The following is a 24,934-nucleotide window of genomic DNA, read 5'->3' as shown; positions in this document are numbered from 1 at the left end:
ATCATAGGGTATAAAAAAGTTGCTTTAAATATGAGAAAAGTGCTAAATCGAAACAAATGTACATCAATTAATATTAAAAATGAAGAGATGATAATAAAAAAATGAAGAGATGTATCATCTCAGACTGGATTACAAATCAAAGTTCAATCTTTCATGATTTTCAACTCTAATTCATTCAGAGCAAATCAGGAATGGTGAAATTAGATTTCAGCTTACAATTTTTCTAAAATTTTATCTATGAAAGCTGAAACAGCTTTATCATATGCTGAAATAGATCAATTTTCAAGATACATAATGGACACTGCATATAAGTTTATGTACCAGGATGGAGGAAAATCTCATATTTTAAAAAACAGAATATGCAACAGTCTTATAAATAATAAAATAATGTCAAAAAACAACCAACCATAATCGGCCAACTAAAAGGGGGAAAATCTTTTAAACAAAGTTGACGCATAAATTTTTAAGTACATTATGAAAAGTGTTAACATTTGAATACAGTTGTACATACAAATGGAGCAAAGCTAAGACAATATTCACATGGTTATTTATCTTAAATACACATTAATTTTTAAATGATGAAATTAAGCACGTATCTAAAGATGTTTAAAGAATGAAGAAAATCACGTGATGAAATTCATAAAAGGAAATTAATTCAGAGAAACAGAATATGGAATATTCACAACAAAAAATAAAACATAAGATGTAGATCACCATGCCAACAGAACTTTCCAAGATAAAGGAAATGCTCTGTAACTGCATTGCACAATATAATACTTGCCAGACATACGTTATTACAGAATACTTGAAATGTGGCCATTACTACTGAGATATGAAGTTTAACTACCTAACTGTATTACTTTAAGTTTTATAGTCACACGTGGTTGGTAGTTACTATTAGCACAGATCTAAGATTTTAGGGTAGGAAGCTAAAATAACTCTATTAAGTAAGTAGTTCAAGACCAAATTGGAAAGAGAACACAAATACTCAAAAATGGAAAAGGAAAATGGTGGAGCAAATACTAACACAATGAAATACAAAGAGCCTAAGAGGGGCAGCCCCGGTGGTGCAGCAGTTTAGCGCCACCTGCAGCCTGGGGTGTGATCCTGGAGACCCGGGACCGAGTCCCACGTCGGGTTCCCTGCATGGAGCCTGCTTCTCCCTCTGCCTGTGACTCTGCCTCTCTCTATGAATAAATAAAAGATAAAATCTTAAAAAAAAAAAAAAAAAAGAAAGAAAAAACAAAGATCCTAAGAGGTTGCTTTGAGGGGTTCCTGGGAGACTCAGTCAGTTAGGCACCTGACTCTTGATTTCAGCTCCTGTCATAATCTTAGGGTTCTCAGATCGAGCTCCAGGAGGGACTCCACACTCAGCAGGAAGTCTGCTTCTCCCTCTCCTTATGCCCCTCCCCCCACTTGTGGTCTACATGTGTGGCTCAAGCACACTCTCTCTCTCAAATAAATAAATTTTTTTTTAAAGGTGTTTGGATAGGACAGATGTCTAAAGAGAGACAGAACTCCCATAATTTTAAGGAATGAGGCCAGTTCACATCTCACTGGAGAAATCACAGGACTCAAGAGTTGGAGGAGATGAGATGGTGAAGCCAAACAGTTTCTCTGGCAAGTTCCAAGGTAAGCAGCTCATTTCTTTTTCCAATGTCCCAAATTTGTCTGTTTCTTCTTCTCAGAACAATGACTCTTTGACTTCCCTTTTTATCAGAAAAACTGTTAGTAAGCCTAATCAGGGCTACATTCCAGGGGAACATACTCTGATTAGATAGATACTAAACAATATCAGAGCTTCAGCTTATGGGAACACCCTTTTCAATTTGATTGGTTCTCCAGACAAAATTATAGCCCTCATACAAAATGGAGAGCAGAGATTTAAGGAGACTGTAAAGAGGTATTAGAAAAACCAATTCATTCTTTTATTCATTCATAAATACTTCTGAGTGCATTCTATGTACCAGGAAACATTCTATGTCTTGGAAGTGAAGCAGGGCATCGGACACAACAGGAATTTATGGACATAAAGCTGGAAGAAATATAGCCTTAAAAACTTTTTTTAAGGGACACCTGGGTAGCTCAGCAGTTGAGTGTCTCTTTGGCTCGGGGTGTGGTCCTGGAGTCCAGGGATCGAGTTCCACATCGGGCTCCCTGCACAGAGCTGCTTCTCCCTCTGCCTGTGTCTCTGCGTCTCTGTATCTCTCATGAAAAAAATAAAATCTTAAAAAAAAAATTTTTTTTTAAGATTTACTTGACTTCTGAGCTCCGACCACAAAATATTTTCAAGAAAATGTTAAGAATTGATAAACTACCCAAAGAAAATGGAGAAAACAATGTTTACACTTATCTTTTTGGTTAGTGGAGGAATAAAAAGGTTACTACATACTAAAAAAGAAAAATCATTAAAAAAATAAAAATTTTAAGATACAGCGTACATGGTATTTAAAGGGAAATGTGTAGTTTTAAATGTGTAGTTACATTAAGAAAGATGATCTGGAGTCAATGATCTAAACTTCCTAAGGAGCTTAACAAATAAAAAAAGAAAAAAATAAAGTAGGAATGAAGAGCAGCAACTAATAAAATTTATAAATTTTTAAGTAGAATCAATTTTGAAAGAAAAAAGGCACAAATTATCATTAGCAGGAATAAAAACAACATCACTACAAATCTTATAGATAGTAATTGGAAAGGGGGCTATAATAATTTATGCCAAATGATGTCAACAACTTAGATGTAATGGACAAATGCCATGGAAGATAGAAATTACCAAAACTGACATAGGAAGAAATAGAAAACATTAATTGCATCATATCTATTCAATGAATTAAATTTTTCATTAAAAATCTATCCAAAGGGCACCTGGGTAGCTCAGTGGGTTAAACATCTGCTGTCAGCTCAGGTCATGATCCCTGAGTCCTGGGACAAAGCCCCACATCAGGCTCCTGCTCATAGGGGAGCACCCTCACCACCTCCCTCACCATGCTATCTCCCTCTCTCTCCCTAAAATATCCAAGATATTTTTAAAATCTTAAAAAAAAAAAAAAAAAAAAAAAAAAAACTATCCACAAAGAAAAGTCCAGGCCAAATCAACTTTACTGGTAAATGGTAAAGTCTGTCAACATTTAAGGAAAAACAAAAATAATACCAATTCTATATAAACTCTTACCAAAAATAGAGAAGCAGGAAATACTTCCCAAATCATTTCATTTTCTAATCATTACCCTGATGCCAAAACCAGATGTGAGTATCACAAAAGACAAATGTTTCTCATGAACACAGCAAAACAATAGAACATAGAAGCAGCAACACATTAAAAAAGTCAAAAAAATCAAGACCAACTGGGGTTAGTCCCAGAAATGCAGGTTGGTTTAACATCTGAAAGTGAATCAAAGTAATTTACCTTATTAACACAATAACAGAGCAAAACCACATGATCATTTGAATTGTTGCAATAAAAGCATTTGACAAAAGTCAAAAGCAATTTATGATAAAATCAACAAATTAGGAAAAGAAGGGAAGTTTCTCAATAAAGAACATCCATAAACAATTTTAAACTAACATCACACTTAATGATTAAATATTAAAGGTGTTCTTTTTTTTTAATTTTTATTTATTTATGATAGTCACAGAGAGAGAAAGAGAGGCAGAGACACAGGCAGAGAGAAGCAGGCTCCATGCACCAGGAGCCCAACGTGGGAATCGATCCTGGGTCTCCAGGATCGCGCCCTAGGCCAAAGGCAGGCGCCAAACCGCTGCGCCACCCAGGGATCCCTAATGATTAAATATTGAATGCTTTCTCTGTAAAATCAGAAATAAGGCAAGGATGTCCAGTATCATTGTTTCTAATCAGTACTGGAGGCTCTATCCAATGCAATTAGGTAAGAAAGAGAACTAAAGGACATAAAGACTGAAAATAAAGAAGTAATACTATCTTTACATACAGACAACACGATAGTGTACACAGAAAATCCATACAATTCTACAAAGAATTTACTAGAACCTAAAGTGAACTTACCAATATCATGCGATATATCACAAAACAACCCAAACCAAGTTTATTCTATTCTGTTTTAATTATGTCTTTATTCTATATTTTTTATGCTTTATCATTAGGCCTTGCCAATCCTGGAGGGACTGCCCCTTCCATGCCTCGCCAATTCCTGAAGATAGTAGAGAACTTCCCTAAGAGTGCACCTTTCCTGTACAAATCAACCAGTCCAGAGCCCACAGCCCCAACCACCTCCTCTACCAAGTTCTTTACATCCTGGGCCTTAGTCCTCCTAGGACCAGGTATTAAGACAACTAGAACAGCTTCTATGCCTCAGGACCCACTAAAATCATTCAGACTAGTCAATCCTCAACAAGCTTACCTTGCCACATTTGATGTGTCCCACAAAAAACACAATAACATCTCTTCCCCACATCTTCCCCTCACTCTCTCTGCCTCCAGACTGATCCTGTTGTTTCCCTTTGTGTGTGCCCCCCCCCCCCCCCCCCCCCCCCCCCCCCCCCCCCCCCCGCACACCATAAGCCCTCCTCTTGGGATTTGTGAATGTAACAATTACCTTATCAATGGTAATTATCTCCTGATCTATTGGCCTCACCATACCTGAATAAAAGCTCCATTCTAAAATACATACCAACAACAAACAACTGCAAAATAAAATTTTGAAGATACCAGTCATGACAGGATCAGAAAATGAAATATGGAAAGATATAGTTGATGAAAGATGTTCTTAATTTAACATGAGATGAAAAGTGGTTGAGCATCTGCCTTCAGCCCAGGGCATGATCCTGGAGTCCTGGGATCCAGTCCCACATCCGGCTCCCTGCATGGAGCCTGTTTCTCCCCCTATGTCTGTGCCTCTCTCGCTCTCTGTCTCTCATGAATAAATAAATAAAACCTTAAAAAAAAAGTATAATCTTTAGAAAAATTAAAGAAAACCTAAATAATTTTTATGGACTAGAAGATTTTATCTTGCTAATCTGTCAGTTCTCCCCAAATTGATATACAGATTTAATGCAATCCCAATCAAAATCCCATCAGGCATTTTAAAATACTAAAATTGAAAAGGTAAATCTAAAATGTACATAGAAATGCAAAGGATCTAGCAGCAGCCTGGGTGGCTTGGATGATTTAGTGTCTGCCTTTGGCTCATGATCCTAGTGTCCTGGGATGGAGCCCTAAATTGGGCTCCCTGATCGCGGGAGAGCCTGTTTCTCCCTCTCCCTCTCGCCCTCCCCTGGCACAAGTGCATGCTCACTCGCTCGCTCTTTCTCTCTCTCTCTCTCTCTCTCTCTCTCTCGCTCACTCGCTCTCAGTCCCTATTCTCAAATAAATAAATAAAATCTTTAAAAAAAAAAAAAAGAAATGCAAAGGATCTATAAAAGTCAAAAAAAAATTTTAAAGGAACAAAGTTGAATGATTTACACTACCTGATTTCCAGATTGTCTATAAAACTACAAAATCAATACATATGGTATTGCCACAAGAATACACAAATAGATAAATGGAACAGAAGAGGCAGTCCAGAAGTAGAACCACACACAGTCAATTGGTCAACTTTAGAGTTATAATGGTTTCTTAGCTTAGACAAGACACAAAATACTAGGCATTTTTTTTTAAAAAGTGACAAGTTAGATATTACTAGAACTTAGTTTCTGCTCATCAAAAGACTGTTCAGAAAATGAATAGGCCAGACGGGGACAAAATATATGCAATACATACAGATATCAAAGGATTTGTATTTAGAATACAGAAGAAACTCTTATAATCCAATAATTTTAAAAAGGCCAAAATATTTAAACAAACTTAACAAACGGAGATTTTAAAAACTGCCCAAAACCACATGAAAACCTGCTACATACCATCAATTCAGGAAAACACAAATTAAAACCATGAGATACCAACACACATCCATTAGGATGGCAAATATTTTAAAAAGCTAATGACACCAAAGTTGTAGAGAAACTGGAACTCTCACTGCTGGTAGGAATGTTAAACTGAGTGACTATCCTGCAAAACTGGCAGTTTCTCACAAAATTATACAAGTGAGAGAGGACTTTAATTACTTCCACTTGACCTGAGTCTGTAGTTTCCACAGACTAAATTCTTTCCAGCTTATTTTTTAATTTAGTCAAAAGGCAAAAGACCCCGGGGGGGGGGGGGGGGAGCATCCCATAATGGGAACCAAAATCTCCCTCCAACAAAAATGACTGCCATGACACCAGCAAGATCCCGGGGAACTGATCCCAAGACAAGGATCAATTTGACTTTTACTGTCCACATACATGTACCCACCTACCTCTGTCCCACATAAACCTGCAAGTATTTTCAGGACTTTGGAAGTAGTCTTTGAGAGGTCAGCCCGCAGTCTTCCCAGGGTTGGCCTCACTGAAATAAATTACTTTGTTTTACCATCTCTTGTCTCTCTGTCTTAGGATTTTTTTTTTTTAAGATTTTATTTATTTATTCATGAGAGACGGAGGGGGGGGGGGGGCAGAGACACAGGCAGAGGGAGAAGAAGGCTCCATGCAGGAAGCCTGATGTGAGACTTGATCCCGGGTCTCAAGGATCATACCCTGGGCCAAAGGCAGGTGCCAAACCGCTGAGCCACCCAGGGATCCCCTGGCCTTAGGATTCTGTCAGCATTGAGGGGGCAGAACTTGTCTGTTTGGGACCCCAGGGGCCAGATGCTCTTGTACCCACTGGGCCCTGCTACACATATATCCACACTATGATGCAATAATCCCACTCTTTGCTGATTTAGCTGTGAAGTAGCATTCTTTTTTGTTGCCCCTTCCTCCTTTAGGCTATACAGAATGAACATACATACCATGGTTGGAGCTATAATGGCCCTCTTGCAACCACAAGGTGATCCTGATAATGGTCAGGATAAAGGTCAGGAAAAGAAAAAGACAGCTGGTAACTAATAATCATGGAGCCAAACGTCCAGCATAATCTAGTTTCACACTTCTTTTACTTGAGAGAAACACAAAAATCTTGTATTTTTGGTTATATGCAGCCAAACCAAACTGATAAGCTTATCCAAATCTCAACTTTTAAAACACTTTAGTAAATAAATCTTTTCTTTGAACTGCTGCTTTTCCAGGGCTCCCTTATTCTGCATTTATACAAAGTACTGCTTACATGCAAACTCAGTCAAAAAGATATGTTACCTTAAGCCCAAACAGACTTAAATCAAAAGAATTTCCCACAAAAGTACATTTGTTTTTGAAAAGAAATGCATCCAAAAAGACATTCCCTCACCAATTTTTATCCTTAGGGATAATTACTAATTTTAGCAGCTTCTGATAAAAGAGGCAAAAATACTGAAGTACAGCACAAAAATACTCTCACTCTTTAAGCCTGTTGTTTGATCTGATATGGTTTCTTAGCTCAAATCACAGAAACTAGTGAGGAAAAGTTATGAATGGAAAAATCTATAACATGGAGAACTTTCCTTCTGTTCCTCGTCTATAATACCATTCAAGAAGACAAATGGTTGTCATCTTCATAATCCCTTATCCTAACCCAATAAGCCTAGAAACCATTCTTTGGGAATGGTTTGAGAAAAGCATAAAACCTACACACTAAAGTAGTTGGGAATAATATCTAAACACAATTTCTCACTACTCACTTTCATATAGATTCTAGTTTTGCTTCTACAATTTAAAACAAAAACGTATGGTTAGGGGCAAAATATATGGTATGTGAATTAGGACTGATTAAAATAGTTTTTTAAAAAGTATGCCTGTTCTTAGACAGAAAATGTGAAACAATTCCCTCAGATACCTGTTAGCATCAAAACAGACTTCTGTTGTCCTTACTTCTTCTCATTCCTACTTTAGATTTGTTGGTTTCTACCGGATATGTAGCTGCCAAACATACTTTTAAAGTTCACATTTGGCCAATTACATCTAACGCAATACCTCCCTAAACCATAATCAAACATACAAGTATAGTATCAGCCAAGAAAAGTTACATAATGTAAGAATTGCACAAGGGCAGAGAAAGTCCAATATGAACGTCTTGTCAATGGTAACGGGAACATCATGTCTTCAACAGAAATCATTAGCAAGAATTTGGATCTACTTTTCAACAACTATTGTTAAAAAAAAGTCTCCGATGTTTTTTTGTCTCAGATATTCTTTATCAAATTTCCCACAGTAATGACAAAGAAACACTGAGAATTACACTAATAGCATGCTATAGAATTAATGGACCTCTTTTTCTGTATCCCTACACTCCTCAAAGGCTAAACTGACACTTGAGGAATGACAGCTAAAAAGGGAATAGCAAGAAATATCAATTGTTTTTTAGCCTCACCTTTTAGTCAGTTTAAGAAACTGGCTTTACTATACACTAAAATAAAAGGATCCTTTCCTAAAAACCTATTTTCCGGCATCAGTGTTCTTTCCCTTAGTTTTTGCTTCTATCACCTCTTTAGTTAAGTAGAATTTTTCTTTGCTATACTATTTAAAATGTCTTAATTGGCCTCTGGCCACCTTAAAACAACTCTGGTATACATTTCATAAAATATTTTTTGCAATGATTGCTAATTGCTAATATTTGGAATATATTCTATTTGTTGAAATTTAGCCATGTTCCCTTTAAGTGTATATTGGTTTCCACTATTCTCTATTATTATTTATAAAAAAATAGAAGTAGAAAAAAAATCGCTTAAAGCCAATGTTCACAGAATAGAGCTTATTTTGGAGACTATACCACAATAATCCATAACCATCAAAGAAATTTCCTGTGATACAGTAAAATATAAAATGTTGCTTTATGAATCCTTGACAAAAACAAGATAAAATGTCATTATACTGTGCTTACCTATATATTTCCCCTCTCTTTACAAAGATATTTTAGGAGTAATTCAGCCAAAACCTATATAAAACAGGTATGTACCATACTTGTTAGCTTATAAGAAATTCTGTAATTTTTAAACTTATTCATGTCAAATTTTCTAGTCTAAATATATTCCATCACTTTTCTGTTTACATATTATGGTATCATCTGACCTCATTCAAATTACCTCATGTTCATTTACACATTCAACATTTTCCAAAAGAAAGATAACACTCTGCCTCAAAAACTCTTTCTACCAAATATGTGGCTGCCAAACATACTTTTAAAGTTCGCATTTGGCCAATTACATCTAACGCAATACCTCCCTAAATCATAGTCAAACATCCAAGTATAGTGACAGCCATTTCTTGGCTAGAAAGGAAATAATATGGACATATACAAAAGAATACATAAAGTGTTGCAGGAACTGTAATAGAATACACAGGGTGAAAGGACAGAACGTGTGTACTACCTAGACTTCCCGCATAGATCCACCCTATTACTAACTGTGTGAAGGCAAGGGAAGAATCTAATTTGAATTTGAGATTTCTGTTTCAGCAACTAAGTATAAAGAAAGAGTAGCTAAGCACCAAGACAGAAAAGTAAGTTTGAAAGGAAAGTGGATTTTAGATATTTGGAACATGAGCACCTATAAGAAGATTCATGGTAATCAGCTTGATATATGAGGAATTAAGAATGATTTCTTGGGGGATCCCTGGGTGGCTCAGCGGTTTAGCACCTGCCTTTGGCCCAGGGCGTCATCCCAGAGTCCCAGGATCAAGTCCCACATCGGGCTCCCTGCATGGAGCCTGCTTCTCCCTCTGCCTGTGTCTCTGCCTCTCTCTCTGTCTCTCATGAATAAATAAAATCTTAAAAAAAAAAAACAAAACTAACTGGAGAAAAGGATTGAGGTGGAAAGAATAAAACTTCTGTCATTTTAGGTTCCTGCATTTTAAGTTCTTCTGTATTTCCATTTTAAGTTCTTCTGTATGATCTGATTTTTTAAACCAATGTATATGAAATATCTAGAGGAAAGATTTAAGAAGAATAATAAGAAAAAGGAAAACAAGGTAGCAAGGCTATTAAGGGTAAAGAGCAGAAAAGAGACAGGATAGCTGCTGACAAAGACCAAAGGAGAACAAAAAAATAAGATAAGAAATCACTCTTAAGCTACTGGAGGTGCCAACAGTGATAACACCAAAGAAAGGGGAAAACAAAGGAGGGAGGTATTAACCCTAGAACAGACATGAAAAGGATCGGGGGCACAGGAATACAATATAAAAGACCTAAAAAGTACAAGAGAACATACCGAGAGAATATGAAGTTGATACAACTTCAGAGATGGAGTAACTTGAGATGATAACAGGGCTTCAGTAGAATGAGGTCATGAGAAAGCAGTACTGCTGTCGAGTGTGGATGACACTGCAGAGTCAAATATATTAAGAAACTTGAAGGTATCTTTAGGGGAGTTCTTCACCCGGATAATGACATAACCTATGATAATGTCAGAAAAGGGAGTTTAGAGGAAAACCAAGTTAGATGCCAAAAGTTCTCAACTAATAACATAGGAGTAGGCAAGTAAAGGACAGCAGAGGACAACTTGAGAGACTGAGGATGATAATATACTGTATCATATTAATCCCAAAGGACAAGATTTTTGTTTTTTGTATTAGGGTGATAAATATTACCCTATGGAAACAGCACTGTAAATACTTCCTCTAGACCCTAGGGTAGATGTGACAGGATACTGTTAGGGAAAGGGACATGCAGTGAAGGTAAAGAACAAGAAACAATGCTATAGAAATCCAAATTTCCAAGGGAAAGGGGAATTCTGAAGGTAATCAGCTGAAAAAAGTAAAAAAAAAAAAAAAAAAAAAAAAAAAAACAGTAAGACAAGAATATGTAAGAAAATATTTTCAGGTGGTATAGGACAATTTTGAATATAATCAAGTCTGCAAAATACCAATTTACAGGCAACACAGAGAACAGAGGAACACCTTAAACTACACCATGAAAATGGGATCAGCAAAATCTAGAGTGTGGAAAACTATAACCAACATGGTTACTAAAGAAAAAAGACAAGGGATGTAGGAAATATTAAAAGACTGTAAAATCACAATGTGTGGACCTCATTTAGATCCTAGTTTAAAAAAAGAAAACAAAACCATTTAAAAAAGCCATTTATGGCATATCAAATATTCAGAAATTTGACTGCTTGCTGATTATTTAAAGATATTAAGGAATTGTGATGTTTTTACTTTTAAAAGGTGTTCTTGTATTTTAGAGACGCAGACTGAAATATTAATGGAAGAAATGATATGTCTACAATGTGCTTCAAAATAACACATTAATGGCGAAAGCAGTTGGCACAGAAATGGCCACAGGTAATAAGGGCTATTGCAGCTGAGTGATTACTGCATAAGAGCTCATTATACCATTATATATACACTTTTGTATGTTCAAAATTCTCCCTAAGAAAAAAAGCTTTCTTAAAGGATGTCTGTTATATTTCATCTAGCATTTCTTAGTAAGAGTGTTTTCAGGTTATTCAATTAGAAAATTTCAGGGAGTGAAGTCTCATATTATTTTATATTTTACAATTCATCTCTCATGTACATTTATTTTTTTTAAAGATTAATTTTTTTTTTAATTTTTATTTATGATAGTCACAGAGAGAGAGAGAGGCAGAGACACAGGCAGAGGGAGAAGCAGGCTCCATGCACCGGGAGCCCGACGTGGGATTCGATCCCGGGTCTCCAGGATCGCGCCCTGGGCCAAAGGCAGGCGCTAAACCGCTGTGCCACCCAGGGATCCCCTCTCATGTACATTTAAAAACAAAAGTTGCTCATAATATTTACTACAAAATTTTCCTCTTAAAGATTCTGATCTATAACTACAGTAAAAGTGGTATTAGATACTGACAGGTTTTTAAAAATGGAAAACCTAAAAAGAAACATGAAAAACTGAAACTTTAGATGAAAGTAAGATAGCTTTTGATTCTTCCTTGCCTATTTAGTAGGAGAGGTATACTAAATAATTTTGGGCTTTTTTATAAAAGTGAATATTCAAGTATACATGTCAGAAAATGTTAACAATTGAAAAGATTTATAATCTGTAAGAATGCAGGAAAAAAAGAAAATTAAAAGCAAAACAAAGGACTATAAAAAATTTTTAAGTCCAAATGTCAACAAATACAATAAATGTAAATAATAAGCCAATGAAACTCACCTTCCAAAAGACAAAGAACAGGAGATCCCTGGGTAGCTCAGCGGTTTGGTGCCTGCCTTTGGCCCAGGGCGTGATCCTGGAGTCCCGGGATCGAGTCCCACGTCAGGCTCCCGGCATGGAGCCTGCTTCTCCCTCTGCCTGTGTCTCTGCCTCTCTATGTCATAAATAAATAAATAGATAGATAGATAGATAAGATAGATAAGATAAGATAAGATAAGATAAGATAGATAAATAAATCTTTTTTAAAAAATAAAAATAAAAGACAAAGAACATCAGACTGGATTTCCTTTTTTTTTTTAAGCCTTTTTTTTTTTTTTTTTTTTTTTTTTGAAAGAGAGAACGAGAGAGAGAGAGAATAAGCAGGAGGAGGGGCAGAGGGACAAGGAGACTCCCGGCTGAGCACAGAGCCTGATGTTAGGCTGGACCCCAGGACCCTAAGATCAGGACCTTAGCCAAAGTCAGACACTTAACCAACTGAGCCACTCTGGTACACCAGACTGGATTTCCTTTTTAAAAATCAAGGTATACAGTGCTTAGAAGAGACATATAACAAAAATCATACAGAAAGTTCAGCAAAAAAGGACATTTTTATCAAGCTGACAGGCGTCAAATGGTACCAATTCTTGATTAAAATTAGCCAAGCTACAAAACTAAAAGAAACTACAAAAAAAAAAAAAAAAAAATCAGCAAAAGAAACCCCAATGAAAAAAGCAAAAGATATGAATAGATCAATAAACAAAGAAGATGGTAGATCTCACTTATAGTTAAGTAAATGCAAATTAAGATATCAAATCATGCCAATCAGGCTGCCAAAATCAAGGAGTCTAAAGATACCAAGTGTGGATGAGAGGACGTAGAACCCTTCAAACAACTGGTTTTAGAGGACAGTTAGGGTACATTTAACTAATCAGAAGATATAACTATCCTACAAACCAGAAATTCCTGCATAATATTCACAGTGGTATTATTTGAAATAGTGCTTTGCTCTGACAGCATATATACTAAAATTAGAACAATACAGAGGTTAGTATGGCCCCTGTGCAGGGAAGACACACAAATTCATGAGGTGTGGAGGATTTCTAGGGAAAAAGAGAGAGAGACACACCAAGAAACAGATTCTTGGGATCCCTGGGTGGCGCAGCGGTTTGGCGCCTGCCTTTGGCCCAGGGCGCGGTCCTGGATATCCGGGATCGAATCCCACGTCAGGCTCCCGGTGCATGGAGCCTGCTTCTCCCTCTGCCTGTGTCTCTGCCTCTCTCTCTCTCTCTCTCTCTCTCACTGTGTGCCTATCATAAATAAATAAAAAAAGTTTAAAAAAAAAGAGAGACACACCAAGAAACAGACTCTTAACCATAGAGAACAAACTGAAATTATTACAGGAGGGGAGGTGAGTGGAGGAATGAGTGAAATAGGTGATGGGGATTAAGGAGAGCACTTGTCCTGATCAGCACTGAGGAATGTACGGAAGTGTCAAATCACTACATTGTACATCTGAAACTAATATAACACTGTATGTTAACTACCAGAATTAAAATGAAAATTTAATAAAATAATAAAATAAAATAACCTAAATATTGATCAGTAGAAAAAAATGATATATAAACTGTAGAATCTTCTTACAATAAGAATATTATTCATCAATTTTATGAATGAACTAGAGCTATATATCAAAACACGGAGGGATCCCTGGGTGGCACAGCAGTTTGGCACCTGCCTTTGGCCCAGGGCGCGATCCTGGAGACCCAGGATCGAATCCCACGTCGGGCTCCCGGTGCATGGAGCCTGCTTCTCCCTCTGCCTGTGTCTCTGCCTCTCTCTCTCTCTCTCTCTTTGTGACTATCATAAATAATAAATAAAATTTAAAAAAAAATAAAAAAAATAATAAAAAAAACACGATACATGACTGTCATAAAGATAAGTGAGGTTTAAAAAGTTGTAGCAAGAGACTGATTTTTTTTTTTGCATGATACAATTTAAGGTTTAAACTCGTGATTTAATACTACAATATTATTCACTGATACATATATGTAGTAAAAGTTTAAAATATGCATGAAAATGATACTAACTTCAGGCTAGTGACTACCTCTAGTGAGTTAAATGGGGGTCGAGACACAGGAGTAGGAATAGGTAGAGGAGTTTCAACTGAATCTATGATGTTTATTTCTTTAAAAAAAATAAGATCTAAAGCAAAAAGTAACCAAATACTGTTAAAATTGGATGGCAGGGCAGCCCGGGGGGCTCAGCGGTTTAGTGCTGCCTTCAGCCCAGGGTGTGATCCTGGCGACCCGGGATCAAGTCCCAGGTCGGGCTCCTGGCATGGAGCCTGCTTCTCCCTCTGCCTGTGTCTCTGCCTTTCTCTCTCTCTCTCTCTCTCTGTGTTTCCCATGAATAAATAAAATCTTAAAAAAAAAAAAAATCTTTAAAAAAATAAAATAAAATTGGATGGCAAATACAGATTAATATTTTCTACTTTATGTTAAGAATATTTCAAAATTTTTTCTTCAAATACTAAAATAAAAAGAAAAAAAAGGAAGAATATATAGCCTTTGGTTTAGGATCCAAGTTTGAAATGCAACTGGGTTTGAATCCTGTCCTCTGTGATATATCTCTGAAATCAGTTTCATCTATTATTTCATAGTATTTTTGTAAGGATTAAGTGCAATAAACTGAAATAATCTCACCCAAAGACAAGCACTTTCCTTTCTCCTCACACTGTATTAGACAACACTAGAGCTTTTCTTTTTTTTTTCCCCCTTTTCCTTTTTTTCCCTTCCAATCACATGTACAGTGAGGGTGAAAAAAATACAGCAATTCATACATGCTGAAAAATAAAACTGCTGAAAATGAAACTTCTCATTGAAGTTTGGTCACACTACCCCCAAAGTCATACTGCCTTAATTTTAATATTCCTAGAAGTAAAACCTGATACAGGATTCAAAAGAAAGTATATTAGTTTTTAAGTTTGGGTAACAATGGCAGAGAAACAGAGAAGTGGTATAGGGAAGGCAAGACAACCAATAAATCTGCACTCTTAAATCAGCTAACACAGTGGGCTTAACCCTCAGAAAAGCTCTCAGAAACAGTATAAAGTATGTTCAACTGTTCTATTTATACAGTATCACGCCCTGAGAGTCCAGAGTCTGTGGCTGAGGGCTGCACCCAGGAGTGTTAATTTCACAGCACTTCTGGCCCACCACAGGCACTGCAAGCATGACTTCCTACATTTCCAAGAAGAGTCAGTAGGTTAGAGATGCAAATACTGTCAGGAAAAAAAAAAAAAAAATACTGTCAGAAGTTTACTCAAGCACACTGAAGCTTCCAGGGGATAAGGGTGGATTATTTACAGCATTAACTACAGCCATTCTATACAATTATGCTATTATTAAAGAAAAAAAGAAGAAAAGGAGATGTGGTCTATGCTCTATTGACTACTTGGTCCAAGACTTGTTCTTCCTCAATTTCTGCTTGAAAATGGAGTTACACTAATTTTAACTACATTAATTTCATGTAAACTGATTCATCTACTAGAAATCTCACACTGGGAAAGAAGGAATGAAGTTTTAATTGTATTCTCCTAAATATTGGTGAGGATTAGGTATATTTGTTGTCCATGTATATTTACGAACTGCCTGTGGCTTTTTCCTATTTTTTCTTTCTCGTATTTGTCATAGACATATTTGTCAGAAATATGACAAAGAAATTTACCCCATTATATATTAAAACTTACTATTAAAAAAACTGTAACCAAAAGAGGACTGGCATACACATAGATCAGTGGACAAAGACAGCATCCAGAAATAAATCCAAGTATACATGGGAACTTAAGGTGATAATGATGACATTTCAATACAGTAAAAAAAGATACTTGTTTACAACAAACACTGGCGTAACTGACAGTACAACCAAAGAAAACATGCTAAATCTATACTTTATATTAAAAAATTAGGGATGCAGGGATCCCTGGGTGGCTCAGCTGTTTGGCGCCTGCCTTTGGCCCAGGGCGTGATCCTGGAGTCCCACATCGGGCTCCCGGGATGGAGCCTGCTTCTCCCTCCTCCTGTGTCTCTGCCTCTCTCTATGTCTATCACATATAAATAAATAAATCTTTAAAAAAAAAATTAGGGATACCTGGGTGGCTCAGCGGTTAAGCATCTGCCTTTGGCTCAGGGCGTGATCCTGGAGTTCTGGGATTGAGTCCCACATCGGGCTCCCTACAAGGAGCCTGCTTCTCCTTCTGCCTATCTCTCCTGACTCTCTCTCTCTCTATCTCTCATGAATGAATAAAATCTTTTTAAAAAAAAAATCTATAAATATTTAACAAAATAAAAGATGTCCAAAATAAAATAATGAAAATAGTGGAAGGACCTCTGATAGGACTTTTACCTGGAACAAAAAACTGTGTTATACAAAATAGGAAACCCAGGGATTCCTGGGTGGCGCAGCGGTTTGGCGCCTGCCTTTGGCCCAGGGCGCAATCCTGGAGACCCGGGATCGAATCCCACATCGGGCTCCCGGTGCATGGAGCCTGCTTCTCCCTCTGCCTGTGTCTCTGCCTCTCTCCCTCTCTCTCTCTCTCTCTCTGTGACTATCATAAATAAATAAAAAAAATTTAAAAAAGAAACAGGAAACCCAAAACCCATATAACAAAAGTCAGGGATCCCTGGGTGGCGCAGCGGTTTGGCGCCTGCCTTTGGCCCAGGGCGCGATCCTGGAGACCCGGGATCGAATCCCACATCGGGCTCCCGGTGCATGGAGCCTGCTTCTCCCTCTGCCTGTGTCTCTGCCTCTCTCCCTCTCTCTCTCTCTCTCTCTGTGACTATCATAAATAAATAAAAAAAATTTAAAAAAGAAACAGGAAACCCAAAACCCATATAACAAAAGTCAGGGATCCCTGGGTGGCGCAGCGGTTTGGCGCCTGCCTTTGGCCCAGGGCGCGATCCTGGAGACCCGGGATCGAATCCCACATCGGGCTCCCGGTGCATGGAGCCTGCTTCTCCCTCTGCCTGTGTCTCTGCCTCTCTCTCTCTCTGTAACTATCATAAATAAATAAAAATTAAAAAAAAAAAGTCAAACAAATTGGCTATATGGGTCCATATTTATTTTGGCTAATAAAGCATTTTTTTTTATAACCAGTTGAATTTTTTTTAAAGATTTTATGTATTTATTCATGAGAGACATAGAGGCAGAGACATAGGTAGTGAGAGAAGCAGGCTCCATGCAGCAAAGCCCGGAATTCCGGATCACACCCAAGGCTGAAGGCAGAAGCTCAATAGCTGAGCCACCCAAGGTCCCTATAACCACTTGAATTTCAAAGCCTTAAGCAGGATATGCATCTCTATCTCCAGTTGCCCCTGGTCTCTACTTCTCCTATCTTATAACCAACCTTTTAAAAACATCAATGACAGTGAAGACATGCAAGTTTTCTAAATGTACAATAAAGAAAAAGATATATTAAATTTTCAATCTCTCTAGAGAAAAGGAACCATAAACAAAACCAAAAGATATGAAGATTAAATATTTGAAATTCATTTACCAAAAAAGGAGTAGATATCTCCAATATCTAAGAGCCCTATAAGTTGATAAACAGGACACAAACCACTAGAAAAATGACAATATATTACAACCTTCCACCCAACATATATTTTTAAGCACATACGGGATATTTATAAAAAATTGACCTTAAGGAAATGTTTGAAAATTAAAAAAAGAAAACTACTGAAAGTACACATAACAAAGTCCAAAAATTACTTCAAAGTTCATATAACTGTTACTGGAAACAATCTCTGCAATGAGTATATGCATTTATTTCACTTTTCCTTTTTTTTTTTTTTAAGATTTTATTTATTTATTCATGAGAGACACAGAGAGATAGAGAGAGGCAGAGACACAGGCAGAGGGAGAAGCAGGGTCCATGCAGGGAGCCTGAGGTGGGGACTCGATCCTGGGTCTCCAGGCTCAGGCCCTGGGCTGAAGGTGGCGCTAAACCGCTGAGCCACCCGGGCTGCCCTTATTTCATTTTTCCATTAAACTTCTCTTTTTATTTGGATCTTACTCCTTCAAAATGACTTAAAATATTTTCAAGTGTTTGTAAATACTCTAAAAATCAATGCTGTTAGTTTCTGCTCTTCTTACTTGCCCCCTTAAACATCTGAAGTTAGATATTTTCAATACATTTTTTGGTCTGTTTTAAATCTATCACTTTAATTCTATACCAAAAAATCTTTTTGTATATGTGCATCATTTCCAAACCTAACATCTCAGCAAAAAATACAGAAAATAAAGACTAAAGGCTTTTAAAAGCTTCTCTGAGAAAAACATATGCCGCGAAGTTTTAATATAATCAATTAGGTTTAATATAATCACATTAATCAGTTAAGAAAATAGATGAAGAACATAAATAGGCATTTCACAAAAAAATACAAGTATTCCCTAAAATGAAAATTTGATTATCATTAATAATCCGAAAAAGGTAAATAAAAATATTATTTCTGCCCTATCTGACTGGCAAAGATAAAGACGACTGGCAAAACCCAGTGTTGGCAAAGATGTGAAAGAAACAATATCTAAGAATTTGTTCCTTTTAAAAAGATAAGAGTAATGGGATACATATCTATGAATTCTATGAAACACTTTATAATAATGAAAAAAAACTTAGATAACATTAAAAGGATCTGATAATGCATGGTATGCTTAGCCAATAAAAATACGATGAAGATATTAAAAATGATAGCTTACATCATGGCTTTCATTATATCCTGTGCATTATATCCTGAGCATTATATCCTATATATAGCACAAAATGGGCACTGCATAAGTTTTTACTAAACGATTATATTAATGATTTAATGATTGATTAAATGCTAACTGATTGCTTGAGTGTATGTGTAGGTGGGTAAGTGACTAACTAGCTTGATCTACTGAGTAATGTGACTTACTAACCAGCAGAATGAATGAGTGACTGATGGAATAAGTAAATGACAGACAAAAGAGTAAGCAACTGATGGGAATGAATTGACTGACCCTCTGAACTGGGTGAAAAAAGGACTGAATGAATATATGATTGAATGAATAAATGAATCTCTAACCACTGAAATGAAAAGACCCCCACAATACACTGCTGAATTATAGGCTCAAATTAGAATAAGCAGGACTCTATTCACGTCACTACACAGAAACATCCAGAAAGATATCAAAACTTAAGCAAGTTCTGTCAATCATAAGCAGCATTTACAATTCTTTTTGCCCCTGATTGCTGAATGTAATTTTTTAAATAATCACTTTTATTCACTTGAAATTTTTCTATTTAAAGATATATTGTTCAAATATTTGTTCAAAGATATATTGTTCAAAGTTTGTATACTACTGATGCCTCTTAGAAGAGTGTATAAAATATATGCAAATATATATATTTTAAAACATTATGATTCTTTCACATAAGAAACAAGGGATATAAGATGAAAACTTAGTCAATTTAAGGGTTACTAAAACCATTTTACCTGGGACCAGTCACAAAAGTACATATATAACATATAACGCTACTTATAAGTCCTCATAAGAAACCAGACATGAATTATATATGAACAGAAAGGTGAGAAAATATAAATTATTCTACAAATTTATCCCCTTCTCTATTTTTAGTCTTAGGGAGTAACTTTTGAGCTACTTTTAGAATTGTGCTTAATGATGACTCCATAGGAAAAGGTGTATTTTAAATTTATAAAACACACAGGAAAAAAAATGTGAATGAAAATTGGGGAAAGTGCTTCAAATAATTTTAAAAGTTGGCAGGGGTCACCTTTAAGATCTCCTTTGAAAACCATCATATTCCAAACCTATATCATCAAAAGGTTTTTGAAAATTTTTAATTTTCAGAAGTGACGAATTTGCCTATAGAAACAGGAAATTTCATTCTATTAGTGAAGTATTTAGTATTATCATTTACTGACATTCAAAAAACATCTCAGTTATTGAAGTCAGTATGAATTTAAGTTCATAATGATTTTAAAAATACACCATGTCAGAACATTATTTCAGATACTCTTTAAAGATTATAATGCATCAAATAAAAATAAAATTAAGCACTTATGGACAAACAAGCAAAGAATGAGGACTATATACATACAAATTCTCTAGACACTGAAGCATTTTCTATTTTGAATTAATTTCCACTTCCTCAATGTCCCATCATAAATTAGACGGACAGACACCATTATTCACCATTTTCTTCTCTGGGTCATTCCCTAGTCTTAAAATCCTCTCCTAATGAATCTTGCCATGTCAAACCCTTATGAAACCAATATATTAGAACTTCAGGAAATCCAAGTCTCAAATGGACTATCTTGTGGATTGCTATTATGAAATGACAAACTTCTCTTTATATGCAAAAGATACACCATATTGTTAGTTTTTCACAATTTAAGGCCAAAAATAGATTAGTAAGAACAGACTCACAAGTTAACAAATACCCATTCAAATACAAAAAAATAAAACCTCACAATAAGCCAAAAGAAGTAACACAGAAAACCAAGGTTAAATCCAAGTGTAAAATAAAAGAGTGAAGAAACTGATTAAATTGAATAGTAGGCACAAAGATCTACTTATATCCCTATACTGTTGAGTTATTTACTTTATTTTCAAACATTTAAATTCCTTCCATATGCTAAACTTGTATAGAACCTGAAAATAAAGAAATTAATAGAAATATTTCCTGGAGGTGGGAGTGAATGGGTGACGGGCACTGGGGGTTATTCTGTATGTTAGTAAATTGAACACCAATAAAAAATAAATTAAAAAAAAAAAAAAAAGAAATATTTCCTGACCTTGAAATCATAGTAGTTTCATAGGAGCCACTACTGGAACAAAACAAAGGCTGGAAACAGACCCAACTATATACACAATTTAAAACATTAGCATTTCCCACAGCAAAGAAAAGGATTATTCAACAGATAGTATTAGAACAACCATTTGAGGGGGAAAAGTTGGATCTCATTTATACCTTGCACCAATATAAATTCCAGGTGAATCAAGAAAGCATGGGGGAGTTTCAAAATATAATTTTAGAACAGAGATCTAAGTATAATTTATAAATAAATAAAGAAAGAAAGAAAGAAATAAAGAAATAAAGATGGCCAATAGAATAGAATAAAAATTCAAAAATGAATGCGTAACAAACAAAAATCACACTACAGTGTAAAAAAGAGATGACGACAACCTGGGGAAAATATTTTACAATTTATTTCACAAACACAGAGCTATTTTCCTTAGCCTGGAAAGAGTTCCCACAAGTCAAAACAATAGGTCAACGATCCAATAAAAAAAAATGGGTCAGGTGGGCATGGGTGGCTCAGTCGGTTAAATCTCTGACTCTTGGTTTCAGCTCAGGTCATGATCTCAGAGTTCTGGCACTGAAACCCAAGGTAGGCTCCACATACAGCTGAGAGTCTGCTTGAGATTCTCTTCCTCTGTCCCTGCCCCCACTCACAAGCAAAAGAATTGCAGCAGGCACTTTCTCCTTCCAGAATATATAAATCTTGAAGAAGAAGAAAAGAAAATGGGCTAGGAGATGAATAAACAAGTCTCAGAAAAGGAAAATTTAGAACAAACTAAAACTGTAAGATTTTATATTTTACATCTCAAATTGACAAATACCAAACTATCTGAGAACAGGTGTAGAAACATACAAACTGCCATTTCTATGAAGATCAATTTGACAGTATTTATTGAAATTAGTAACATATACCACTTCTGAATCAGCAATTCCTCTTGTATTTAACCTATAGTTATGGTTCCATACATGCATATTAACATATGTGCAAAGATATTTAATACTTTCTGAATTATAAAACACTTCTCTAAAATACTTTTGAATTCTATTTAAATGTGTGACCTGTTCAAAAAGTCAATAAATTTGGGGCATCTGGGTGGCCCAGTGGTTGAGCACCCAACTCTTGGTTTTGGCACAGGTCATGGTCTCTGAGTCATGGGATTGAGCCCTGCATCAAGCTCTGTGCTCAGAGTGGAGTCTGCCAATGATTTTCTCTCTCCCTCTCCTTTGCCCCTCCCCCTACTCAAGTACTCTCTCTAAATAAAATCTTTTACAAAGAGTTGATAAATTTTTTGAGTGAATAAAAAGAAGAGAAAATACAGACAACTCTTCCCAAGAGTTTTAAAGAAAATAGACAATGGGGCAAGCAGTAGCTTGAAGAGAATGTGGAGTCAAGTAGGAGTAAAATGGAACTGGCAAACCAGCTCACAGATCAAATTAGCCAGCTGCCTGTTTTTATAAATAAATCTTTACAAGTCCATTCATTATGTACTGTCTATGGTTGCTTGTGCACCACAAAGGCAGAGGTGAGTAGCTGCTGCTGAGACAATCTTGCCCACAAAGCCTAAAATATTTACTATCTGGTCCTTAATAGAAAAACTTTGCCAAGCCCTATTTGCTTGATTTTTTTTTTAAAGGCTGAAAATGTATTTTGAGAAGCTGATGCTGCACTACTGCTCCATTTCTCAGAAAAACTCCAAAGATATCAGGGACAAATCAAACATGGTACACCAATAAAACGTGCACAGCATACCACCCTAAGATAGGCTCCTAACCAACTCTTCAGCGCACAGCAATCCTGTTTCCAAGACACCGTACTAGGCCTATCAAGAAAAGCTGTGAACAGCAACATCATAGACAGAAAGGGGTTGTTCCCGTGCCAACTTGTTTCAAACCAGGGAGTCTCAGTCTGGTCCCCAAATCAATATTCTCAGCATCACTGGGAAATTGCTAGAAATGCAAATTACTAAGTCCCATTCTAGACCTCCTGAAACAGAAACTCCAGGGGTGGGGATCCCTGGGTGGCTCAGCGGTTTAGCGCCTGCCTTTGGCCCAGGGCATGATCCTGGAGACCCGGGATCGAGTCTCGCGTCGGGCTCCCGGCATGGAGCCTGCTTCTCCCTCTGCCTGTGTCTGCCTCTCTCTCTCTCTCTCTGTCTACAATGAACAAATAAAATCTTTAAAAAAAAAAAAAAAAAGAAAAGAAAGAAAAAAGAAACTCCAGGGGTGGTGCCCAGCAATTTGTGTTTCAATTAGCTCTCAAGGTAAATTATGAAGAGAACCACCAGGTTAGGAAACAGTTCTAGTACAGCTAAGGAACAGGTGAGGGCCCATCTGGTGTTTGAGCTCACATAATTAAAGGTGCTTGAGGAGATTTAATAAAAGCAAAAGGGCCTCAATCACGCTGTCAGAATTTAATGACAAGCAAGGAAAATGCTATTGGAAAGCTGAATAAAAGGAGACCTTAGTTCTACTGTAGTGAAAAGTCTGACAGAACTATCACCTACAGTAACATGGAAAATGCAATGTATACCTAATGAACTAAGGAGATTCTAGGTAGAATGCTGAAGAAGCAGGTGGCTTCTTCTAACTACCTTTGTAACTAAGAGAGTAGAGAAATGTACTAAAAAATCAGCCGTCACTTTTGAAAAGCAATTTCAAGTCAATGTAAAGGGCTCAGAATACTCTTCTCAGCCAGCAAAGTGTTCTTACAGTAAGAAAGAGCTTCAGGGCTCTTTCTTAAATCTAGAGTGGGACTATAAGATCTCAGAAAGATCTAAGTACCTCACTGATCCTTTCAGACAAAAAATTACCTAAGGATCTTAAAGGTATCGTTCTGCAGTAGCTTCACAGGGAGCCTAAGGTAAGAAAAACTCCTCTAAGAGATTTGTAGGTATGGCTTTTGTCTGATGGAGTAGATTATGAACTGATACACAGAAGTCCACACACTTTTTAAAGGAATTACATCAGTTTACAATGAAAGGGGCAGGAACTACCTAATATGATGCTTCTGAATGACTATAGGCAGTAAGCAAGTTCAGGTGGCTACTCAGCTGCAAAGACAGATCAGTTCCTTTGGGAAAAAATGAATGATTCAGAAGGTGAAATCAATGACCAAAAGAAGCAGTCACTGCCAACTAGGAACAATGTACAGGCAGTAGGACTGACCCCTAGTCAAGGAACTGCCAGCATGTGCCCCACTAGGTTTCAGAATTGCAGTGGACTATTACCATATGCCTCCCTTATCCCTCTTTTTGAACAGTAATGTCTATGCAATTAACACATGCCTTTCCAATCTTGAATGTTAATCACGTGGGGGCATATTCCTGGTCTCTTCACAGGTCTTCAGTTAAAGAGAAATCATTCTCAAGAAACCATATCCAAGGAACCTCAACAGCATATGGATCTGACTTAGATGGTGAGGATACTAGATCCTGAGTTGGTATCATGATAGGATGTAAATTACAGGTCTCTGAGAAGGGGGTTAGTGTATTTTGCATGTATTCTGCATGTGAGGCTTGTGAAGTATGGCAAAAAAAAAAAAGGGGGGGGGGGCAAACTATGGCAAGAGTTTTGTTCAGAGACAGCCATAACAAAATTTCCCATCTCACATTCTAGTCCCCAACCTTTAAATTACCCCCAACCAGCAAGTCTTCCTGAGGTTCTAGACATTATGGAATAAAAACAAGGCATTCTTCGTGTAGCCTATCTGAATTATTGGCCCATAATATCTGTGAGCCTAATAAAGCAGTTGTTTTCTATCACTATAATAAATAGCAACAGCAACCAGAAAACATACGGAGTCAATAGGGGGAAAAACAGAGTGCGAGAGAGAGAAATACAATAGCAAAGTCCTTGAAGACAAAAGGAGATGGGTTTCTCTGCACATGCAGATGGAGAAGCCTTAGATGCGACCCTGACCAGTTCACTCATTTTAAAGGGTAAAAGGGCAAGGGCGCCTGGGTGGCTCAGGTCATGGTCCCCAAATCTTGCTCCCTGCTCAGCGGGGAGTCTGCTTCTGC

The 24,934-nt window shown here is 36.7% G+C and overlaps 1 protein-coding gene, 1 long non-coding RNA gene and 1 other non-coding gene across 9 annotated transcripts in view; 2 read left to right on the top strand and 1 right to left on the bottom strand.

Moving 5' to 3' along the window:
* The window catches only part of JAK2 (Janus kinase 2), a 118,316-nt gene that overhangs the window by 86,200 nt on the left and 7,182 nt on the right, over nucleotides 1-24,934 (bottom strand). Inside the window, exons 3-4 of one of the 7 annotated variants that reach the window (XM_049092831.1) lie at nucleotides 12,089-12,242; nucleotides 10,170-10,354 (exon numbers count right to left, since the gene is read on the bottom strand). The exons of 5 other annotated variants lie outside the window; for them this stretch is intronic. The gene's annotated coding sequence lies outside the window, so the exon portion shown is untranslated. The remainder of the gene's footprint in view (nucleotides 1-10,169; nucleotides 10,355-12,088; nucleotides 12,243-24,934) is intronic. One more of the 7 variants, XM_025423506.3, reaches the window with a different exon arrangement.
* LOC112644816 (uncharacterized) lies at nucleotides 736-24,631 on the top strand. The gene is made up of 4 exons (XR_003126778.3): nucleotides 736-947; nucleotides 1,481-1,632; nucleotides 11,145-11,244; nucleotides 24,254-24,631. It is a non-coding gene; the product is annotated as an uncharacterized LOC112644816 (long non-coding RNA).
* On the top strand, nucleotides 13,065-13,169 carry LOC112645704 (U6 spliceosomal RNA). The gene has a single exon (XR_003127204.1). It is a non-coding gene; the product is annotated as a U6 spliceosomal RNA (small nuclear RNA).

The sequence above is a fragment of the Canis lupus genome, chromosome 1 (genome assembly GCF_003254725.2).
Source record: "Canis lupus dingo isolate Sandy chromosome 1, ASM325472v2, whole genome shotgun sequence".
NCBI lineage: Eukaryota > Metazoa > Chordata > Mammalia > Carnivora > Canidae > Canis > Canis lupus.
The sequence above is the reverse complement of the archived record's forward strand: the minus strand, read 5'-3'. Positions and strand labels throughout refer to the sequence as shown.